This window comes from Ascaphus truei, chromosome 3 (genome assembly GCF_040206685.1).
Source record: "Ascaphus truei isolate aAscTru1 chromosome 3, aAscTru1.hap1, whole genome shotgun sequence".
Taxonomy (NCBI): Eukaryota; Metazoa; Chordata; class Amphibia; order Anura; family Ascaphidae; genus Ascaphus; species Ascaphus truei.
The window spans coordinates 322,067,312-322,076,844 of record NC_134485.1 but is presented as its reverse complement, the minus strand read 5'-3'; positions in this window follow the sequence as shown (position 1 = coordinate 322,076,844).

Genomic DNA, 9,533 nt, shown 5'->3' with positions numbered 1-9,533 from the left:
TGAGTGAATTACACCAAATCCACATCTCTTTGCCTTAACACCAAAAACAAAACAGATAACAACATGCACTTTAAATGAGCCCAACCTAGCTGCCCTAATTGCAAGCCATGTGGAAAATGAATAGGTACCAAATTATCCAATCTACTTCCCCAACAACTCCGGGCATTTCTTCAAACACTATTACACTGGAGGGATTTTAAATTGAACCATTTAAATAAATGAACCATGACTCTCCTTCCTCCTTTCTTGACCACTGCCTGTCATATTCAACCATTTTAGCACAGCTCACTCTGTTGACTCGACCCCAATACCTTCTCCTGACTACGCTAGGTGTGCTGGATGCAGCCCATCTGCGGATTAGGATGTTAGTTGTGTGGGACTCCTCGCTACTAATCCACTTGGTCTGCTGCCAGCCCCCTTGCCAAGACGGGCTCTCCGGCTTTGCCTCCCTCTCCTATTGTGGCTGGTCGCACTGCTGCCACTGCTGAATCTAGACCGCTGCATGCTGCGGTACGAGGATCTCCTGCTTCTGCACCTATCCATGCTGTCTATTCCCACGTTTCTGTTTATCTTGATTCCACCTCCCACTGCCAATTAAACACGGTCACATCTAAGGGGGCGACCCCAGTCACTTCTACAGCGCACGGCTCGGCGTGCGCTGTGCTATCAAGCCCCGCCCCCCAGTCCGGCCGGTCCCAGTCCCTACCTTGTCGCGCTCCTTTCCCCAGCGGTGCGCGACAGGTTTTCAGGGAGGCAGGGGAATTTGAAATTAGCATCCGCGACGGAGGCGTGGCCACGCCCCCGCCAGCGGTTCAGCCAATAAGGGTGAACCAGCCGCGGGACGTCATGGCCACGCCCCCGCAAACCCACAGCCACGCCCCCTCCCATCACAAACCTTCCCTCTCCCCTCAGACCGCCTATCGCGGTGCAGCGCTGTGCACGCGCTGCCCCCCCCGCCGGGCATACGTGCCACAGTGAAGACTGGGGACTCAGCCTTAGAGAAAACTGCCCCAGAAGTTAATGCTCCTGTTTACTGACATCAATACCACCACCCTGGTCAGTGAAATATACCAGTCATGCTAACACAGCGGTGCGCAAACTGTGGGGCGCAAGATTATGTAGGGGGGGCGCGGGCTGCTTGCAGGGAAACCTGGGGGGCGGGCAGAACTGTGCACGGGCGGCCAGAAGCTCCGTGCTGCTGCTTCTATATCTGTGTCTTGCAGAGGGGGCGGGGCTTCTCTCTGCACACAGACAGCCCCTCCTTCTCTTCCTGTCTGCTTCCCGCACCAGTTTTCAGCAGCATGGGGGGTTGGGGGGTTGGAGCATGTCGCCCCCCCAGGAGAAGGTGTGTGTGTGTGTGTGTGTGTGTGTGTGTGTGTGTGTGTGTGTGTGTGTGTGTGTGTGTGTGTGTGTGTGTGTGTGTGTGTGTGTGTGTGTATTGCGTTTGTGTGTGGGGGGGGATTGTGTGTGTGTGTGGGGACTGAGTTTGTGTGTGTGTGTGTGGGGGGGGGATTGTGTGTGTATTGCGTTTGTGTGGGGGGGGGGGATTGTGTGTGTGTGTGGGGACTGAGTTTGTGTGTGTGTGTGTGTGGGGGGGATTGTGTGTGTGGGGGGGATTGTGTGTGTGGGGGGGATTGAGTTTGTGTGTGTGGGGGGGGGATTGTGTGTGTGGGGGGATTGAGTTTGTGTGTGTGGGGGGGGGGGGATTGTGTGTGTGGGGGGGGATTGTGTGTGTGGGGGATTGAGTGTGTGTGTGGGGGGGATTGTGTGTGTGTGGGGGGATTGTGTGTGTGGGGGGGGATTGAGTGTGTGTGTGTGGGGGGGGGGATTGTGTGGGCATTGAGTTTGTGTGTGTGTGTGGGGGGGGATTGTGTGTGTGTGTGTGTGTGTGTGTGTGTGGGGGGGGGATTGAGTTTGTGTGTTTGGGGGGGGATTGAGTTTGTGTGTGTGGGGGGGGAGTTTGTGTGTGTGGGGGGGGGGGATTGTGTTTGTGTGGGGGGGGGGATTGTGTGTGTGTGGGGGGGGGATTGAGTGTGTGTGTGGGGGGGGATTGTGTGTGTGTGGGGGGATTGTGTGTGTGGGGGGGGGGATTGAGTGTGTGTGTGGGGGGGGTTGTGGGGGGATTGTGTGTGTGTGTGGGGGGGGATTGTGTGTGTGTGTGGGGGGGATTGTGTGTGTGTGGGGGGGGATTGTGTGTGTGTGTGTGTGTGTGGGGGGGGGGATTGAGTTTGTGTGTGGGGGGGGGGGGGTTGTGTGTGTGTGGGGATTGAGTTTGTGTGTGTATGTGTGGGGGGGGATTGTGTGTGTGGGGGGGGATTGAGTTTGTGTGTGTGTGGGGGGGATTGAGTTTGTGTGTGTGGGGGGGGGATTGTGTGTGTGTGGGGGGATTGAGTGTGTGTGGGGGGGGATTGTGTGTGTGGGGGGGATTGTGTGTGTGTGGGGGGGGGATTGTGTGTGTGGGGGGGATTGTGTGTGTGTGGGGGGGGGGATTGTGTGTGTGTGGGGGGATTGTGTGTGTGTGTGTGTGGTGATTTGAGTGTGTGTGGGGATTGAGTTTGTGTGTGGGGGGGGGGATTGAGTGTGTGTGGGATTGTGTGTGTGGGGAGGATTGTGTGTGTGTGTGTGTGTGTGTGTGTGTGTGTGTGTGTGTGTGTGTGTGTGTGTGTGTGTGTGTGTGTGTGTGTGTGTGTGTGTGTGTGTGTGATTGAGTGTGGGATTGAGTGTGTGTGAGATTGAGTGTGTGTGGGATTGAGTGTGTGTGTGTGGGGGGGAGGATTGAGTGTGTGGGGGGGGGATTGTGTGTGTGGGGGGATTGAGTGTGTGTGTGGGGGGATTGAGTGTGTGTGTGGGGGGGATTGTGTGTGTGTGGGGGGATTGTGTGTGTGGGGGGGGATTGAGTGTGTGTGTGTGGGGGGGGGATTGTGTGGGCATTGAGTTTGTGTGTGTGTGTGGGGGGGGATTGTGTGTGTGTGTGTGTGTGTGTGTGGGGGGGGGGGGATTGAGTTTGTGTGTTTGGGGGGGGATTGAGTTTGTGTGTGTGGGGGGGGAGTTTGTGTGTGTGGGGGGGGGGGGGGATTGTGTTTGTGTGGGGGGGGGGTTGTGTGTGTGTGGGGGGGGGGATTGAGTGTGTGTGTGGGGGGGGGTTGTGTGTGTGTGGGGGGATTGTGTGTGTGGGGGGGGGGGTTGTGTGTGTGTGGGGGGGGTTGTGGGGGGATGTGTGTGTGTGTGGGGGGGGGATTGTGTGTGTGTGTGGGGGGGATGTGTGTGTGTGGGGGGGGATTGTGTGTGTGTGTGTGTGTGTGGGGGGGGGGGGTTGGTTTGTGTGTGGGGGGGGGGGGGGGGTGTGGGTGTGTGGGGATTGAGTTTGTGTGTGTATGTGTGGGGGGGGATTGTGTGTGTGGGGGGGGATTGAGTTGTGTGTGTGTGGGGGGATTGAGGTTTGTGTGTGTGGGGGGGGGATTGTGTGTGTGTGGGGGGATTGAGTGTGTGTGGGGGGGGGGATTGTGTGTTGGGGGGGATTGTGTGTGTGTGGGGGGGGGATTGTGTGTGTGGGGGGGATTGTGTGTGTGTGGGGGGGGGGATTGTGTGTGTGTGGGGGGATTGTGTGTGTGTGTGTGTGGTGATTTGAGTGTGTGTGGGGATTGAGTTTGTGTGTGGGGGGGGGGATTGAGTGTGTGTGGGATTGAGTGTGTGTGGGGATTGAGTGTGTGTGGGGAGGATTGTGTGTGTGTGTGTGTGTGTGTGTGTGTGTGTGTGTGTGTGTGTGTGTGTGTGTGTGTGTGTGTGTGTGTGTGTGATTGAGTGTGGGATTGAGTGTGTGTGCGATTGAGTGTGTGTGGGATTGAGTGTGTGTGTGGGGGGGAGGATTGAGTGTGTGGGGGGGGGATTGTGTGTGTGGGGGGATTGAGTGTGTGTGTGGGGGGATTGGGTGTGTGTGTGGGGGGGGATTGAGTGTGTGTGGGGGGGGGGGGATTGAGTGTGTGTGTGTGGATTGAGTGTGTGTGTGTGTGTGGGGATTGAGTGTGTGTGTGGGGGGTGATTGAGTGTGTGTGTGTGGGGATTGTGTGTGTGTGGGGATTGAGTGTGTGTGTGTGGGGAGTGTGTATGTGGGGGGGGTTGAGTGTGTGTGTGTGTGTGGTGATTGATTGAGTGTATGTGGTGAGTGTGTGTGTGTGTGGTGATTGATTGAGTGTATGTGGTGTGTGTGTGGTGATTGATTGAGTGTATGTGGTGAGTGTGTGTGTGTGGTGATTGAGTGTATGTGGTGATTGATTGATTGAGAGAGTGTGTGTTGTAATGCAGTGGTGCGCAAACTGGGGGGGCAATGAGGCACAAGATTATTTAGGGGGGCGCAGGTGGAGTGCGACGAAAACTGGGTGCGCAGGCCGGCAGACGCTGTGCGCGAGGGGCGGCCAAGAAGATGTGCACGGGCGGGCAGCCGAAGATGTGTGCGGGTGGCTGAACAGGTTAGTGCAGGTGGCGGCCACGTGATGGTGTGTGTGAGCGCACGCGCAGGGGCTTCGGAGGTACGGGGAGGAGCACGCCTGAGCCCGGTGAAGTCAAACGCCCCTCCCGGTGTCTGCCCTGCAATAGCGCTGTGGTCCTGCTCTCCTCCGCTGGCAACCTGCTTCGCTGCGATCCTCTGCGAGTGAAAGGGTAGGCTGCACCTATATCAATCATAGTATGAATGTACAGAAATAATGTAAAAAAAAAACTGTAAAAACACAACATTGAAAACGGGAAAAAATAAATAATACTGTAGGTAGGAGTATGGATGACAATGGGGATAGCAAGACAAAGAGCAGGGAGGGGAAGGAAGAAAAAAAAGGGGGGGGAGAGGGAAGGGAGGTAGCAAAGAGCTGGATGAATGCCCCCCCAAAGGATTGCCTTTGTGCACGTACGCTCTCCCAAGCTTGGCGCTTGGGGAGAATTGACTTTGATGTGCGCTCAGCAGCAGTCAATACACACACAAACAGACACACACAGACACACACAGACACACACAAATAGCCCCGATCCACGCTTGCAAAATTATGCAGGACACCCTGTGCTCATGCTTGGAGAGTTGGTGATGTCATCGCTCTCAGCGGCAGCGTGGACGCAGCCTAATTTTGCAAGCGCGAGCTGTTGAAATATGTAAGTATTTAAACACATTTGGATTTATATTGTATACCGTTTAATAAAGGTTTTTTTTTTTTTTTTCATGTGATTTTGATTACATCAGGCAGGGGGGGCCCGAGAAATTTTATGGATGAAAAGGGGGGCTCGGCATAAAAAGTTTGCTCACCCCTGCTGCTAACAGCTGTAGTGTACCAATCTAGAGACAGGGCAATTTTTCTGTTGCGTTTTGTGACTACTGTTTCCATCTTTCCGCTTCCAGTTGTTTGGACGCTGGTCAGCCGTCCCAGCATAATGAATGTGTTACACTCTGTGGGCTATAAATAGCACTTGTGAGATTTGTCAGCCTGATGAAGGTCCAAGTGGATCAAAATGTTGGTCTCTAGGTAAATTTAAAGGTTTGTGTAATTTTGTTCAAGATGTATGGGTTTTTGGACCTGTACTAAATATCTTGTAAATCATTTTGCATATTGCATTTTTCTGTTGAAAGAAGATCCTAAATAGTCCACAAAGTGTTATAAGGAATCTAGACCTGTCAATTCTCAGTAATTTGCTACGAATCTGAATGATTTGGGTCAGAGTTCTGTAAATGATGTGCTGTATTATGCTTTGCGACTATTTGGTCAAATGTGGCATAAACATCTGTTTATCATTAGTACTGCAACGTTTAACACTGTCAGGGTCCCCTCATATCTAGCACCCACAGATTAAATGCCACCTAAAGTCAATAAAGGTGGGAGACCGTCCGTGTTGGAAAATATCGCAGTATTTTACTAAGCAGTAACTTAGCAGGTGCTGTTTCTGCTAGCACTCAACTTCTAATCAATAATGTTGGATAAATTCTGCCATACTGTGACGGATATACTTCTTGCCTTTCTCATTCCATTGATCCGATAGAAGTTATAGGTATTGGTCTTTCAATAAGATAACAACTTCATGCAACAGTCTTCCGATAAATGTATAATGGAATCTAATGAGTGCATATTCTGTAAAAGGGTCCAGGCAGAAACCAAAAATCAAAAGCAGAAAACAAATAGCGGCACACCAATATCTGAATGAAAATAACGTGTACAGTATAACATTTCCCTGAGAAAGGTCCTGAAACAAGCGTTTTGTAAGCTTTTCTTTTGTTGGTAGGGCTGTGTTGCTGTTTTTTTTCTACTTTCATTACTTACAGCTGCAGATTTGCACATGGCTGGCAATATTGTTGCATTTGTATGAAAATCACCTAATTGATGAAAAGCCATGTGGGCCTGAAACGTCGTTTTTCTGATGTCTACCAACTGTTTTGGAATTAAAGGCGACTGATTTTGCTTTATGCATTTCTTCCAGCTGATGCTAAGGCTGTGAGTCTCCAATTTGAGTGTGCTGTTCCTCTGCCCCTATCTATACGGAGATTTGCCTTGAACACTCTTCACTCTGGGACTTATGCAGAAAGCTCCGGGGAAAAAAAATGGTGTGCCGTTGAAATCTCCATTTCCTGATCACCCTGGCAGTGGGCACCATTGGGTTAATCCCTTCTCACTTTAGGTAGGACAGGAAGTAGACTTTTGCAGGTAGACCATATAAGGCCCCTCCCTCTACCTGCACACTAGTCTTTTTCCTGTCCTCACAGCTAGGTGTAGGATTTGTTATTTTTTAAACAGGGCTCACCTACTGCACTTTGTGCAGAGAACCAGGGTCTCAACCTCTCTCCCCTGAAGCTCCGCGGTGCACCCTGCGGGGGGCAAGTCGGAGACCCCTTAGAGTCGGGGGTGCCCCTGTTGGGTGGGGGGAAACGGCTGCAGCAGGAGGAACTTAGTGCAATGCCCAAGACACGAGGCGCACAATGCTGCAGCAGGGACCAATGGAGGCCCAGACTCACCGCATAAGCGCCAGTACGCTGCGGTAAAGTACCCGGCAGCCCGCCACAGCGGAAGGGGGAGCAGCAATAGCTGCGAGCGGAGGAGCTCTGAGACCGCAACAGCGTGACAACGCGGCGGTACTACCCCAGGAAGCTGCGGGAAACCGAGGAGGTTCAGAGGACCGCAGGATACTGCGGGGAAGGGTAGAAGGCACGTAGCCGCTCGGGAGCGCGCGCGTGCAGGCCGGCAGGTGCGTGCAGGGACACGCGAGCCGTGCGGGTGCACGAGCACAAGCACTGGATGACGTCACGGATGCGACGGCCACACGGTGTATGTGTGAGTGAAAGCTGCAGCATGGAACGCTCAGCAGGGAGAAGCCAAGTGCTGGATATGGATGCAAAACTGGAAACACCCAAAACATCAGTTCCCAAGACTGGGTGAGTCCTTAGTTTAGTTCTACAATGGGAAAAAAGAGATGGTATATATATGCATTAGGGTGTATGTTTAGCATTTATTTTGTTTTTATAATTTAGTGCGTTGGTTACCCTCCCTGAAGCGGAATCTTCTAAGGGGGCTGGGGAATCCCTGCAACATAAAAGTAAAGGAAAAGTTACTAAAAAAACGAAGTGGTGTGCAGCATGTGAGAATCCAGCTGTTATAGGAAAGAAATTATGCAAAGAATGTATTAAAACTGCAGCAGGTGATACCAGTGAACAGATGAGCACTTTCCTTGTGTTAATGAAGGAGGCAGTTAAACAGAGTGTGGATGAAGCAGTCCAGCAAGCTGTTAACCCTACGCAAAAAAGATCTAGATCCCAAACCAGTCTGGATAAAGGGAAAGGTTTTTCGTCAGATGAGTCTGAGATTGATTGTTTCCAGGTGTCAGAGGCAGAAAGGGATTCATCAGAACTAGAGATTCAGGAAGAGGAATCTGAATTTGATATAGAAGTTGTGGATCCACTGATTAAAGCCATGAGGCTGGCATTGGAACTAGAAGACTCTGAGGAGTTAACCCATAAGAGAGATAAACTTTTTGGGGCAAGACAAAGAAAGGATAGAGAGTTCCCCATCCATCAAGTAATTAAAGATCTTATTCAGGTGGAATTGTCCCGACCAGATGCCAAAATATTTGCGCCTAAAAGATTGGGGAAAATGTATCCATTCCCACAAAAGGAAATGAGAAATTGAGATGTTAGCCCAAAGGTGGATCTTGCTATTTCCAGAATAGTAAAAAAGAGCACAATCCCCTTAGAAGAGGCAGCGTCATTAAAAGATCCTATGGATAAAAGGGTGGATTATGCATTAAAGAAAGCATATGTTACGGCAGGAACAGCTTACAAGCCAGCTATAGCAACTACATCAACTGCTAGGGCTATGCGAGTGTGGATTGCCAATATTGAAGAGGCAATAGACAAAGGTGTAAAAAGAAGTACTATTCTTAAGGCATTGTCAGAGGTGAAATGGGCAACTGATTACATAGCAGAAGCCTCATTGGATGCAGTAAAAATAGCAGCCAAGTCTATGGCACTGGCGGTATCTGCAAGAAGAGCTTTATGGCTCAGACAGTGGATGGCTGACACACCATCAAAGAACACCTTATGTACATTACCATTTGAAGGTGAATTCCTGTTCGGCAGCAAACTTGATGCAATAATAACAAAGGCATCAGGGGGAAAGAGTATTTTTTTGACGCAGGAATACAGAGCCAGGAGATTCAATCTCCAACAGATGAATAAGAATCAATATAGAGAAGCAAAGGCATACAAGCCTGGTAGGGCTTCTCCAAGGCAAACGACATGGAGAGGTGGCCAGAACCGGCTTTTTCGTGGCCCTAGAGGAAGAGGATCATTCACAAAGAATAAATCCACATGAAGGTCAGAGGGCCCAGCAGTTGTCCGTAGGAGGACGGCTGAGAAGGTTTTACACAGCATGGGCCCAAACAATACAGGACGAGTGGGTGTTACAAACCATTCGTCAAGGATACAGTATGGAATTCAGGGAGGTACCAAAAAGAAATATGGGGGTAATAACATGGATACACTCCAAAGAAAAGAAAAAGCAGATGAAGATAGCTTTAAGGAAATTACTACAGGCAGAAGTAATAGAAAAGGTACCTCAGGAAAGCAGAGGAAGCGGAATTTATTCCAGAATATTTTTGGTAAGGAAACCTACAGGGGATTACAGAGCAATCCTAGACCTAAGAAGGGTAAATACATTCTTGAAGATAAGAAAGTTCAAGATGGTGTCTGTAAATCTGATTATACAAGAGGTATAACCAGGAGACTGGATGGTGGCGATAGACTTAAAAGACGCTTATTTACATGTACCGATAGCAAAAGGACATCAAAGATTCCTAAGGTTTGCAGTAAATCAGGAGCATTATCAATACACAGCACTACCATTTGGTCTGGCAACTTCCCCAAGGTCATTTACAAAGGTCCTAGCCCCGTTAGTGGCAGAAATGAGAAAAAGGGGGGTAGAGATATACCCTTACCTGGACGACATCCTGGTAAAATCAAGGGATCGGGAGAAACTCCAACAGGACCAGAAGATGGTTATAACCTTCCTAGA